The sequence below is a fragment of the Mauremys reevesii genome, linkage group 14 (assembly GCF_016161935.1).
Source record: "Mauremys reevesii isolate NIE-2019 linkage group 14, ASM1616193v1, whole genome shotgun sequence".
In the NCBI taxonomy this organism is placed as follows: Eukaryota; Metazoa; Chordata; order Testudines; family Geoemydidae; genus Mauremys; species Mauremys reevesii.
The window spans coordinates 34,931,963-34,946,096 of NC_052636.1; the positions used below are offsets into that span (position 1 = coordinate 34,931,963).

At 48.7% G+C, this 14,134-nt stretch overlaps 1 non-coding gene across 1 annotated transcript; it reads right to left on the bottom strand.

The window, feature by feature from the left end:
* Positions 1 to 11,399: 11,399 nt before the first annotated feature.
* Positions 11,400 to 11,472, bottom strand: TRNAF-GAA. Its single transcript has one exon. It is a non-coding gene; the product is annotated as a tRNA-Phe (tRNA).
* Between the last annotated feature and the right edge of the window lie 2,662 nt (positions 11,473 to 14,134).

Consider the following 14,134-nt stretch of genomic DNA (forward strand, 5'->3'; position numbering starts at 1 on the left):
CGGTCCACACCTTTGCCTCATTGGTCCAAGAGTCCAGAGCTGATGCAACCTTTGGCTTAGCAGTTGCATTCTGCAACATCTAACTCCGACCCCACCGCCTACATAAGGCTTGGGAATCACCTAACTGGAATGCATAGGAGCAATCACTCGAAGAAGAAAAGACGGTTACTCACCGTAGTAACTGTTGTTGTTCGGGATGTGTTGCTCCTATCCATTCAGACCCGCCTCCTTCCCCACTGTCGGAGTAGCCGGCAGAAGGAACTGAGGAGCGGACGGGCGGCTGGGGTATATATCCTGCGCTATAGCGGCGCCACTCCAGGGGCGCCCAGCCAGCCGCGGAGTTGGTAGAGTAAAATCTTCCGAAGAGCCGTGCCGCGCGGCGTATCTACCTCGAATGGATAGGATCACCACATCTCGAAGAACAACAGTTACTACGGTGAGTAACCGTCTTTTATCTGGACCCACTGATTTAAACACATCTAACTTGAATAGCTGCTGTTTAACGTCCTCGTGAGTTATTGTTGAAATGGAAAGACTGTCAGCGTCAACATCTTATGATATGAGTTACATCATCTGTTTTTCTCCAAATCCAGGAGATAAATATTTATTGAACACTTTTATCTCTTCTCCATGATTGTTGATAATTCTGCCATTTCCATCTAGTAATTTATCACTACCATTGTTAGGATTAATTTTGTACTTAATATACTTTTTAAAACCTCCTTATTTTCATTGGTTGATCATTGATTTCTGTTAGCTTCCCTTACCAACTTTCTACAATTCTGACCTTCTAACTTAGATTCTAACTTCCCCTTTCTTCCATATATTTTATTTGGAGAGTGTTGGGATTCCTACCAGGGAGCTACCAGCAGGGTCCAGAGACAGCCCAATCTCCTATATTAAGCTCTGGCTAGTAGCTATGTGATAAATGTGATGACCCAACCTCCGTCTGTCAGCTGGGAGACACAGAGGTTCTCTCTTTCTATCCTCTGATGCCTCCTGGATGCTCTAGGCAAGGTGGGGTGGGACTCTGTTAACATGTGACTCCCGGAGCTTCCATTTCCCTGGTGCTGCTGTTCCGTGAATAGTGGGGTTGTGAGTGGGGCAGCAGGTACTGAGTGTTGGACTCTTTCTCTTTCAGGGGCCGGTGACCTTCGAGGAGGTGGCTGTGTACTTCACCAGGGAAGAGGGGGCTCTGCTGGACCCTGCTCAGAGAGCCCTCTACTGGGATGTCATGCAGGAGAACTATGAGACTGTGACCTCGTTGGGTAAGGAGTCCTGTCCCCTGGCTTATTAGAAGCTGTGGGGTCTCTAAAGAACCTGAGTAATAATAACTTTATACCTTTATTTGTCATACAAGTTTTGACAAGTTTCCTTGCCCCCCCTTTTTTTGCCTTATCTCCCACCCACTAGTATCATTTTTGGACATGTGCCTTTTTGGTGCCGTCAGTCATTTTAAAATTGCATTTAATGTATCCTTATTGAATACATTAATAACTGTAGCTTTCGTGCCTATTCCTCATTTTAAGAGGAAAATATACCTCCTGTAGAATTCTAAATTGAGTAAATAGGTGTATGACTCATGCATGGCTTGTGTGACAGTCAGATGAGCTCCTATTTTGATAGGAGCGTATAATGTTGCCATTCAGGACCCCACGGGTGAAGGGAGAACAGAGCTGTGGGAGGAGCAGAAGGGGAGTAGATAATTCTGGGGTGCCAGGACGTGGGGAGGGTGTGTGCAGGGTTAGAGCTAAGAAGCAGCAGGGAGGGATGAGGTTGTGAGAGACGAGGAGGGAACACAAGAATCTCCCAAGGTGCCGGGAGGTGGTGCTGGCTGAGAGTAATGGGAAGAAGTGGAGAGGAGTGTGGAGGAAGGGCACCGAGGAAGTGGCTCAGTCTCAGGTTTGAAGCTAAGTGGCCTGTCCTTGTGGAAGAGTGGGACCCCTTGGGGGTCTAGTGCACTCAAGAGGCACCTCCCAAGGACTGTTTAAAAGCCAGGGCATTGCAGAGATCCTGTGGATCCATGACAGTGCCAGAGGTTCAGCCTTATGGGAAAATATATAAAACAAGAAAAGGATCTAAATGCGTGTTTACCATCGCTCCCTCTCAGTCCTCATGGGAATCCCTGATCCGTTCCAAAGTGTATTAAAACCTTCCTTAAAGGCTCACCTCTTGGTTATCAGGTCATGTCCATTTGTTAGAGGTTTCCTTCACCCTCCCACTTCCTGGTTCTTGTCACGCAGACAGCAAGCAGCGAAAGACCAGAAGTCTGAAGCACAGATAATGCGATGTTTATTGGGGTTATTTCCAAGCAAGCATATTCCACTGCCTAATGAACTTACACGTAGAAAAATTAATTATGCAGCAGACAGAAACAATTAGAGAACCAGACTGATTAACAAGTAAAAGTGGTAGCCATAAAGATAGAACAATACAGAAATGAGGTTTCACAACCACAACCATTGATAAGGGATTTCTTGCCAGACAGGATGCTGTCAAACTAAGTTTTCTTGAACCATCTTAAGATCTGTTTCTTTATCTGGTGGTGATGGGCGCTATCAGGACAGGATCGACTTCCTAACAGCCCAATAGCACCTTAGTTCAGTGTGACTGGTTTGGGATGTGAGGATGTGACCCTTCGCTTCCCAGCTTATGGCTGCCCCTGCTGTAGCCAAAGGCCTTAGCGTAAGAACAAGGCCCCTAGTGAGAGAAGGCCCATACACAGGCAGACTGAGATTTTGATTCTTAGCTAGTTACCGGGGTATAAAGACAAAGTAATAAAAATACCCCTAAGTTCTTAAAGTCTAGGCTTTACAGGCAGGCCTGAATATCTCTATTCTAACAGTGGTTCTAGCCCTTCCCCCATTCTGTGTTTGTCCTGTCTATTTAGATCAGGGGTCGGCAACCTTTCAGCAGTGCTGTGCCGAGTCTTCATTTATTCACTCTAATTTAAGGTTCCATGTGCAGTAACACATTTTAACATTTTAGAAGGTCTCTTTCTATAAGTCTATAATATAGAACTAAACTATTGTTGTAAGTAAAGTAAATAAGGTTTTTAAAATGTCTAAGAAGCTTAATTTAAAATTAAATTAAAATGCAGAGCCCCCCCTCAGACCAGGAGCCAGGACCCAGGCAGTGTGAGAGCCACTGAAAATCAGCTCGCTGCCGCAGGTTGCCTACCCCTGATTTAGATTGTAAATTCTTCAGGGCATGGGCCATCTACTGTTCTCTGTTTGTACTTTGCCTAGCACAATGGGGACCCACTGTTAGTGGGTCCTTAGGCACTAAGGTAGTGAATATGATTTGTTATAATAGTAACTCTCCTGCCACTTTGAGCCAAGGAAGATGGCCTTGGGATGCGTAGCCTTATTTGGGGTGTGTGAGTAATGTTGATTTGATTTATCAACTTAATTTAATGTGTATTGTAATTATTTTAATTAATTAATAATAATACTTAATCATTTATATTAATTAATATGGGTTTAGGCTCACCAATTTGTTTGATCAGAAGATAAAAGTTGGTGTTTCGAATCGGGTTCCACAGAATTGATAAAGGGACCTTCGGGGGTATGACAGGAAGCTCACAGTGAGACAGATTTAGTCATAACGACTTTTTATTAAACTCAATGAAATAGTAAGTAAATTGTAAAACAGGTAGAATTACAGAGTTACAATTGTATTACTGTTATTCAGGAGATACATATGATGATACAATATTATGTGCTGCAAACTTTGGTTAATATTCACACCCTGTTTTGATAAACTGATGTTGGCCTCGCCTCTGGCGGTTCTGGTTTCACAGCTCTTGCAAGGGAAACTAATGCAAAGAGCTGTCAAAGCTACTTTGGAATTTACTTTTTAGCTCAACTAAATAATCTAATACACAAATTAAAATAAAGTTTAGAGAGACCAAGCTTAGCCGAGTCCCTTTTGAACTTAAAGTTTGAAAAGAAAATAAGTGCGGCCTATTACTGGTTAATAGCTGTTGTAGATGGATAGCATGAATACGTAGCTGAAGATGGTGAAGTGTAGAGAAGGAGGAGGTCGAGGTGGGGGTGGGGATACCATAGTGAGGACCTCTTTTTATAGAAATAAATACCGGAAATCCTTCCTTTTATGCCCAAATTTCAGTCTTCCCCCATAGAAATGTTAGGGTACGCTTACTCCATAGGCTAGTATGTGTGTGCGTATGGATGACAGGTATCTGCGCACTTGTGGGGTACTTGTTAAGTCTGTGAGTACAACTTTGAAAAATCCCCTTTGCTATTCTTCATTGTCTGTTGGTCTAGGTAAAGGGTCTTAGACCTAAGCATAGGCACTTTATTTGGGTATAGGAAAAACAGTTGCTTTTCTGGGTAAAGGGGCACAGGATGTAGCTATGCTAACTTTGCTTTAGCTTAAAATGCAGGTTTTTGGCCTGTAGGTTTCTTGCATTACAGCCAAATGTATTTTTAATATGAATTAATAAACCTATCACAATACCGTACTTATAAGAAAAGAGAGATTTATGCAGGCAAGCAGATGAATCCTGAGAGCTACAGATGTTACTGTCTAAAAATGAGATGGGGTTAAAACTATGGAATATTCTTTGTGACAAGTATCCCACAAATTCCACTGACCTCCCGTGTTTTCTTTGCCTGCAGTAGGGTTTCCAGTTTCCAAACCTTATGTGATCTCGCAGCTGGAACAAGGGGAAGAGCCATGGGTCCCGGACCTCCAGGGCTCTGAGAAAGAAGTGGTCCCGAGAGCTGCCTTTGCAGGTGAGGAATTGGTTAAACAACTGCTTAGGAATGCAGGAAACATTTGGGATGCCCTACAAAGACCCTGTGAGCTCTTCAAGTTCAGGATTGTTCCCTGCAGATGTGGAATCATTATGGCAGATATCACTCATGGCTTCCCTCCTATTCTGACTGACAACTGGCAGCAGGTCCCTCCCTGATCTCACTTTCCCCTGAGAGTTATGGTGCAATGAGGACCCAGAACTGATCCCTTCCTCTCTTCTCTGTGGAAGGGTTTGGGGAAAATCAGTACCTGATATGTTTGATCTCTCCCACATATATTTTGGTTTGTTCATCCCTTTTCCATTCCTCTCTCTGACATTTCCTTTTTCTCAGGCACAGGGAGTGACCTATGTCTGGATTCTCTCTGTCTCCCATCCGGCGATGGCCTGGCGAGTGAGAACGAGGAGGAGAAACCCCAGCAGGAAGACACTGTGCAAGTAGATCCACATTGGCTGTTATCAGGAAGATCCAAAGGGAATGTTTCAGGAGGTGTGCACTCCCAGAAAACACAAAAGCCTGTGAGACTCAGCAGAGGCCAGAGGAAAACTACAGTAGCCACTCAGACCTTATTCCACGCAACAGAATCAACTTGGAAGAGACACGCTACATGTGCCACGAGTGCGGGAAAAGCTTCGGGTGGAGCTCTCACCTTACCAGACATCAGAGAATCCACACAGGGGAGAAGCCCTACACGTGCTCTCAGTGCGGGAAAAGCTTCGGGCGGCGCTCTCACCTTATCAGACATGAGAGAACCCACACAGGGGAGACGCCCTACACATGCCCTGAGTGCGGGAAAAGCTTCAGTCGGCGCTCACACCTGATCATACATTGGGGAATCCACACAGGGGACAGGCCCGACACATGCCTGAGTGTGGGAAAAGGTTCCATCAGAGCTCAAACCTTATTGCACATCAGAAAATCCACATAAGAGAGAACTGTTATAAATCCCTTGACTAGGGCTGGAGAAAGATTTTTTTTTTTAATCACATTTGCTAATTCCCTTCTTTGGGGTCAGTCCTGTGATCTTTTCTATCAACTCCTTTCCTTTGAGTCGAAGGAGTGTGTGTCCCTCCAGCCAGGAATGTTCATCAGCTCCTGATGGGGAGAGGTTTGATTCAACAAGCTACACTGAGGCTAAAACTACCTGTGCCTGACATCCGCTAGGGCTGTACATGGCGTTGGCTGCTCAAGTTAGTGATCTTGGTGTAACAAGACAATTATGGTTGTAGAGCAGATGCAGCCCAGGTGCAGTGGTTGGCATTAGCTTCCCCCTTGACCTGACCTAAACTCCATCACTTTCCCTAGTCTAAACAAACCCTGAGCATCCCGGTTATACTGTTCCCCCATTTCAAAGCCATTGTTAGTCATCGAGTTCACTCTTGGGGAAGAAGTTGTTTCACTCCCAGTTGCTCTGATGTTGGTTCAGGTTGTGCTGGGGAGCAGATATTTTACTACCATTTTTTTCACTTAAAATATATTGAACTATAACAAAGAGCAGGAACAGGGCAGGGATAGGGGAAAATGTCATTTCACCCTCTGTAACAACAGAAGAAGATGGGGTAAATCAGAGGGATTCCCTTATTCCCCATCACCATCCCAGTCCCCCTGTTGTGCAGTTGGTTAGGTCAGTATTTTTTCTAAAGGGCTGGGAAGAGGATTCCCTCATAAATAACTTGTAACTAAACAAAGTGCCTAGGCATTGGGCTCCCAAAGCAGTTGTGGCCCAGGCCCTGCAGGAAGTGGCTCCTGAAGAGATCTCCTTCCTCATTAGCTGCATATTGCCTATTATTTGGGAAATACAATCCCTAGCTAGGTAGAGATGGGAAACATGGAAGTGACTTTTCTCTTCAGCTCACCCCTGGGAGATGCTGCAAATGTGTAGAAAATGAAATCCGTGTTGAATGTGCTATAGCTGCAGAAAGATACCTCTTTTTAATAGAGACCTGACATTTGTTGTCTTACAGGGATTCTAAGTCACACCTGAATTTAGTCCCTAATTAAAATCTGTGCCAGCACATTAAAGAATTAAAAGGGCATAGTTGGGGGAGTTGTACCTCACTGTCGCTACTGATCTGTTGTGCGGTTGGAGAAGAATTCTACACCAGAGAAGTGTAAAATTACTCCAAGTAAGGTCAAAGATTTGACAAGAACTCAGGTAGAAATTGCAGGTACTAGTGGTTGATTTTCACCCCCGAGATGGAACCTATGGTGACCTGTGGCCCAGGTAAACTATTTTTAGAACCCTGCTCCCTAGTTAAGTGGCATTGATCACACTCCTGAAGGACGCCATGATTAAATTGGGCACAACTGTCTTTTACCATTTGGATCCAAAGTTTCATGAAGCACAGAGAGAAACAGCTGATTCCTTCAGAGCCATTCCATGCCTATGGGTCCCAATCTGGCTGCCTCGTTGGACAAGAAGCACTTCCCTGCTGGCCAAACAATGGCAGCCAATGAGGGAATGTATCAGATGTGAAGTTCACACTGCAGGATACTTGAATGCTGAGTCCCGAGTCTCTGGTTTAGTCCAGGCCTGCACAACTCATAACGCGGCGAGGGCAATATTCCTCCAAAGAAAACAGCGGAGGATGAAACCCCGGCCTCACCGAACACCACCCCCAGTGCCGCCAAGCCCCTCCCCGAAACAATCCCCCCCAAGCGCCCCCTGACCCAAGGAAACAAACCCACCTTACCCCGCACCGCCCCGCCCAAACCGTGGCAGTGAACCTTCGTAATATTTTATAGCGGGCCTCAAAGGTAGTATAATTAAGGTAGAAGTAGAATAAAATCTTCCCCCCACTTTGTAATCAGTTGCCCTGTGGAGTGAATGAGGTGGGACTGAGGAAGGCAGCACCTCCAGACAGCTGCAACCCTTGGAGAGGGGCTGGGAGCCAGACCAGATCAGCAGAACAGGTCAGCCACTGACTCATAGCTCGTCTCCTCAGTCCCCTGCTGCCGGCTCACCAGCCCCCCCCACTCGCCTCCTCAGCCCCCCCTTCCATGCTGTCAGCTCAGCCACCCCTTTGCCACTGCCTGCCCACTCGCCTCCTCAGCCCCCCTCCCTCACCTGCTATTGTGTCCTACAGGAGGCCTGTGATATGCAGGGGGTCAGATTAGATGCTCTAATGGTTTCTTCTGGCCATAAAGTCGACTAATTTCTGAAAAACTGAGTGTAGCATTGGGAGCAGCGTCTGATGTTTCCCTGTCTAGCCGGCTTGCTGCCTAGAACGAACGCTCCTTGAGTGGGGTGATCCCCAGGGAGTAGCTCAAACCTGCAAAGTGCCTGGCCAGGGGCAGGACATTGGCACAGCAAGGGAGGGGTGTGGCAGTGACATCACAAAGGCCTTTGGCAGGACCTCAGACTATTGGTCCAAGGTGGTGGGGAGGTGGTGACCTCACAGAGAGATGCTGACATCAGCCAGGCAGGACAGGGGCGAGGGGCCAGGGAAACCTCAGAGACCCCTGTGGCTTTGCTGCAGCAAGTCTCCTTCTCCAGGTCTCTCTTTGAGGACTGAGAGAGTATTCGGGTTCACGGACGTGAGCGCCAGGAGGAACCTCTTTCGAGTTTTCTCCTTCCCTTTTCGTGATTTTACTAGAAAACAGCCGTCCCTGTTTAGAAGGTAAGAGCCTCCTGGAGGTTTGAAACCTGTTCAGTCTGATCCATCTGGTGACAGTTGAATTCTAGGCATGGAAAACACGAGCTTAAGGAGGCAGAAGTTTATTGCGCACGTGGGATTTTGTCCCTTAGAATCACTGGGGACATTAGGGTTTGTTGTTTTTCTTTCATCTTTTCCTCCATCTCTCCCTCCTCCCTCTTTCTCTTCGTCTCTTGCTGCTTTTGTCCTTTCTCCTGTTCCCCTCCCAACATTAGGAGAGGTTTGTGTGTGTGTGTTGCTGGGGAGTGCTCTGCAGTTCCCACTGTGGGAGATCCATCCAAAAATGTTGGGCTGAAATAGAGTTCGGGCAGTGATTCCCCATCAGTGACCTGGGCCATCCTTTGGGCTCTCTGGTGAGAACCCTCAGCCTCCGTCCTCAGTCTCTACCCTGATTGGCTGAGCAGGGGTTATTGACAGGAGGAGACTCAGGTCCTTGTTCTTCTCTTTTAAGACCAAGGAAATAAGTCAGAACCAGTTCTGTGTTTGATGAATTTTGCTGTTCTCTGCATTAATGGTCTCTGAGCAGTTCATGATTCTCTCTAACATTGCAGTTCTCCTCAAATACTTGCTGAATAATTACTGTCACTGTTGGTCTGGAGCTCATCTGAGAGCACTTTACTCAGGTCATTCCATATCTGAAATTCAAGATCTGATGGTTAGTTTGAAAATCAGGGCTCTTGGGTCCTATTCCCAACTCTGCCACTGACTGGCTGTGTCACGTAAGACAAGTCAATTCTCCTTTCTCAGCCTTGGCTTCTCCCTCTTTCAAGTAGGGATAATAATGATCTGCTCCTACCTAGCTCAGTACACTCACTCTTCCCCAACACACACACTGTCTCTCCCCACACACACACAGTCTCCACACTGCAGTGGAAAAGCAGCTGGCAATCTAGTAGGATGCCCAGGGAACAATGGGGGAGAGAAACCTGCATGACTGAAAGTGCAGCCATGGAGACACCACACACCAGCCTTGCCTAGCTGGCAAGAATCAAACCTCCACAGAAACACCCTGTGGCTTCTAACCCAGCTCCCTAAGGCCTCAGCCACAACCACTTAACACAGGGCCTTTTTACACTCTGGTTCTGTTCTCACTGAAGGGTCATTTCCAATTGTTCACTCAGACCAGCTTCCCCAGCGCATTCACTGCTGTGCAGCTCTGTACGTGTGGCCATGGCTGAGCAGCCAGAGTTCCTGCCCATTTCCCCACTGGCTGGAGCATGGCTAGAGTGTGTTTGTGGTTAATGACGTTGCTGTAGATGGTTCGTTTCCTGCCTTGGCAATTCAGACAGTCCCTTTTCCCAACATATCTCCAGCACATCAGTCCCTGGCTGGGTCTCCTCGGCAGTGGAAAACATCCCTTGTTTGGCCCTGCCAAGGGGATCATGGAGGCTGAGATGCCTCTCGGCTTGGATCAAAGGGGGAGTTGGATGGAATTTATCACACAACCCTCCCTGCTCCCCAGAGCCCCACGGGGAGAAGCTAGAGAAGGGAGTCATTCCTCCCTGCACTCCCAGAAGAGCTGCTAGCAGGGCCGCCCAGAGGCAGGGGCAAGGGGGCTGGAGCACATGACTTATGAGGAGAGGCTGAGGAACTGGGATTGTTTAGCCTGCAGAAGAGAAGAATGGGGGGATTTGATAGCTGCTTTCAACTACCTGAAAGGGGGTTCCAAGGAGGATGGATCTAGACTGTTCTCAGTGGTAGAAGATGACAGAACAAGGAGTAATAGTCTCAAGTTGCAGAGGGGGAGGTTTAGTTGGACATTAGGAAAAACTTTTTCACTAGTAGGGTGGTGAGGAACTGGAATGGGTTACCTAGGGAGGTGGTGGAATCTCCTTCCTTAGAGGTCTTTAAGGTCAGGCTTGACAAAGCCCTGGATGGGATGATTTAGTTGGGTTGGGTCCTGCTTTGAGCAGGGGGTTGGACTAGATGACCTCCTGAGGTCCCTTCCAACCCTGAGATTCTATGATTCCCTGCTGGCTCACTGCTCACCTCTGTGCCCACCTGCCACTTGCCCACCCGCTCGCCCACCTGCTCCCCACTTGCTCCCTCACCCCCCCCACAAGTGTAAAGCCTCATTCAGAGACCCAGGGGTCACTATATCACTGCACCCAGCAGTCACTCACTGCAGTTGTAGATAAATCTCTGCATTATGCATTTTTGTATAATTTGTCTATGACTTTGTATTGAACCTTGGTAATATGTTATAGGGGGCCCCTAAGGTAGTGTAATTAAGGTAACAGAAAAATGTCTTTTTGCTAGAAGTACAATAAGATCTTCCCCCCACTTGGTAACCCGTCGCCCTGTGGAGTGAATGAGGTGGGACTGAGGAAGACGTGGAAGGCAGCACCTCCAGACAGGTGCAACCCTTGGGAGCCCGACCAAGGCCAATCAGACTTGGCAAGTGGGCTGGCTAGAGAAGAGCCGACACACTGACGGCCTCGGGGGTTAGGAGCAAGCACCTTCCTGTGGGAACCCCCTCTGTGCAGCACTGGGACAACCCCCAGCCCAGAGAAAAGCAGCAAAAAGGACCAACAGACACAGTCCCAGATTTTGAAGCTGGGAGATTTGTCCCTCTCCATCCACCGACTTGCCGCTTACCTCCTCGCTCCCCCCCCCCCAGTATAAAGCCTCATTCAAAGACCCAGCGGTCACTATATCACTGCACACAGCAGTCACTCAATGCAGTACCAAAAATTAAAATACTGAAAATGGATTCTCCCCTCCATCCACCGACTCGTTGCTCACCTCCTTAACCCCTCTAGCTTGAAGGGGAGCTTCTTTTTCTTCCCCTTGCTGAGAAGCAGCAAGAGAAGAAAGAAAGGTCCGGTGGGCCAACTGGGTGCAGAAGCCAATGCTGCCTTTTCCTGCAGTGAAGCCCAAAATGAGGGACTTGCATTGAGTAAAGGCAGTGCTGTGCTTCCAGGAAAGAGCCCACTGCTGCAGGAAGAGGGATGAAACAGCCTGCTGAAGCCTGGGATTGAATCAGGGACCTTTAGATTTTCAGTCTAACGCTCTCCCAACTGAGCTACTTCAGCACCTGCAGAGGCCTTTTTGGGCTGCTGCTGCTCACCTTGAAGTTTATTCTCCATAAACCGTCTCTCCAGTCAACAATGGCCAATGCAAGACGGACATCGCTTGCTATTTTAGCCCTTGGAAACGTCATTAACTAGTCTCTGGATCTCTTGAATGCTGCGCTTCAGTTCATGGGGGAAAGGCGAGAAGCGACCTTTGACCAGGAAAGCAGGAGTTAGGGTTAACATCCTAAGGCTGTCTGTCTCCGACTGGAACACTAGTTCATACTGGCCCACCCTGTGCTGGTGAGTGCTCCATGTCTAGATGTTAGTACATTTCAGTTACTGTCAAAATTAAAAGTTTCTATATGCTTAAAAGAAATGATTTTTTAATTTGCTTATATATGGCATGAATAAATACAGATTTACACATCCTAGCATGAACATTTATTGTCTTATATGATAGAGAAAATCATGCATCCAAACTGTGCATTAAAATCATGAAATGAGCTACAAATGCGATAAAAATAAGGTATTCAATGGTTTAACATATGGAGCGGGGCTGGAGGTTCCAAGACACGTCTTGCCTGGGATGCTACTTGGTCTAGGGAGGCCCTGTCAGGAAAGCAGGAGTTAGTCTCACATGCTTATTTCCAGGCTGTAATCTGTGGGCGCCCTGCTCTGGGGGCGGGATCGTGGCAGCCCAGACTCAGGGCTGGAACAGGCCCCGGATTGAGGGGGTGGTTGCAGGGTTTGCAGAGCTCTGGTGTCTCAGACAATGTGTCTCCCCAAAGCCTCAGATCTGCGTCCCCAGAAGGCTCCTGCGCTGCCTCCGCTCCTTTCACAGTCTATAGCAAGGAGCAGCAGCAAGGGTCAGGGATGAGCCATAGGCACTCGGTGGGGGGCAGAGGCTTCAGGAGGAAACCCAGCCCCCAGAACAGAGGGGGATAGGAGGCTTTTTCTCTCTCCTTAGCCACGGGCTATAGCTCCGAGAGCTCTGTGAAAGGCCTCCCCGCCCACAGCCTGGGGAAGGGGAAGGGGAAGGAGTCCCAGGTTCTAGCTCGATTTGGAGGAGGATCACTGGACCCTAGAACCACTTGCTGCCCTTTCCCAGAGAAACCTGTGATGCCCAGAACGGGGCTGAGATAAATGCTGACAGGAGTCAGGAATTGCTCCCCTGGAATAGCAGCAGGACTGGGCAGCTGGAAATCTCCCCAAAGGAGCTGAAGCCTTGGTGGGTCAGACATAGATGCCCCAGGTACTGCGTGGGGGGCTTAGGTTTGTTTCTGGACAAGAGCAGTGAGAGTTTTATTGCCTCAACATTTCAGTAGAAAAATTCAGACCCAAAGTGTGTGTGGTGGGGAGGTCGATAGCGGTTTCTTTGGGTTTGATTTAGTTTGTTTTCTCATTCTCGTTGTAAAAGCCCTGGGTCATTTTGATGGGAACAATGTTTGTGGAAGGCCAAGGACAAGTAAGAAAAGTTAAAAATCTGCGTTGGAGTGAGGGGGTCTCTGTGTGCCAGGGCAGGGGTGGAGATTTTCATGGGGAGGGGGTTAGGAGATAAATGAGAGGCTTTTGCGGGAACACAGTGGGATGTTTTGCAGTTTAACCTCCCCACTTTCCTGTGCTGCTGCCCAGCTCCGACCCCACTGACACCCCTTTGATGAAGTGGGAATTTTCTGGATGTTTTGTTTGCATCTTGTGTGTACCTCAGTTTCCCCTATTTGTTGCACGATTATCTAGGTTAAAGGTCCAAAATGTGGGGTGCACCCTGCCAGGGGGAATGGAGTAACATTCAGGGGGATGCAGCTGGGCCTGGGCCAGCCCCCCATGGGGGTGAGGAGGGGGAGCCACCCAGCTCCACTCTTGGCTCCAGCCCCAGCTCTGGCCCCTGCCTCAGCCCCCTTACCCCTGTCTGTGTCCCTTCCCCCTTAGCTGCGGCCCCACTCCCAGCCACGACTCGGGGGGAGCATGGACAGGGGGGGGGAGCATGGACAGGGGTGGGGGGCATGACCCCGAAGTGTTTTGGGACCAGTGATCTCGGTGGTGGGACAAGGGGGTTAAATCTTGGCAGAGACCCCCAAAGGGCAGGTGTGGCTACTGTCTGGCTGCCTGGGCCCAGACAATGGCCACAAATTCTGTCTCCTAGCAACCGATGGCCGGGGCGCACCTGCTGCAAGAGGCCAGCTGGCCGGGAGGAGTCGGAGAACAAAGAACGAGCTGGAGGCCGGGTGAGCAGGTTGCCAGGGAAACAGGACAAGGGACAGACGAGGGGCAAAGGGCCTGGCTGAGTCGGGCTGTTGGGAGCAAGGAGTCTGCTGGGTTGGGACTCGAGGGGAGAGCCCAGGCTCTGAGTTCGGGGTCTCCCCAAGATGGACGTTGCTGAAACTTCCTGCTTCCTGTGCGAACACAGAACTTTCCCAGGCTGGATCCCAGACCCCTAACAAACCTTCTGTTGTACAGCGCTGGCTGAGAGTCACTGGGGACTGTGGAAGTTGGGGTGCAGGACTCCCCTTCGGGGGGGGGGGTGAGGCTTTCCCAGGTGTCTGATTCAGGTGGACTCACTGCAGGAAGCTCCTGGTGTGGAACAGGGGGGCTAAAAGGTCCAAGGTCAGTCCCAGGAGGCGCTGAAGCCAAGGAGGCTTCCCCCAGTGAGGGCATCCCCTGGGGGGGTCACACTGAGGAG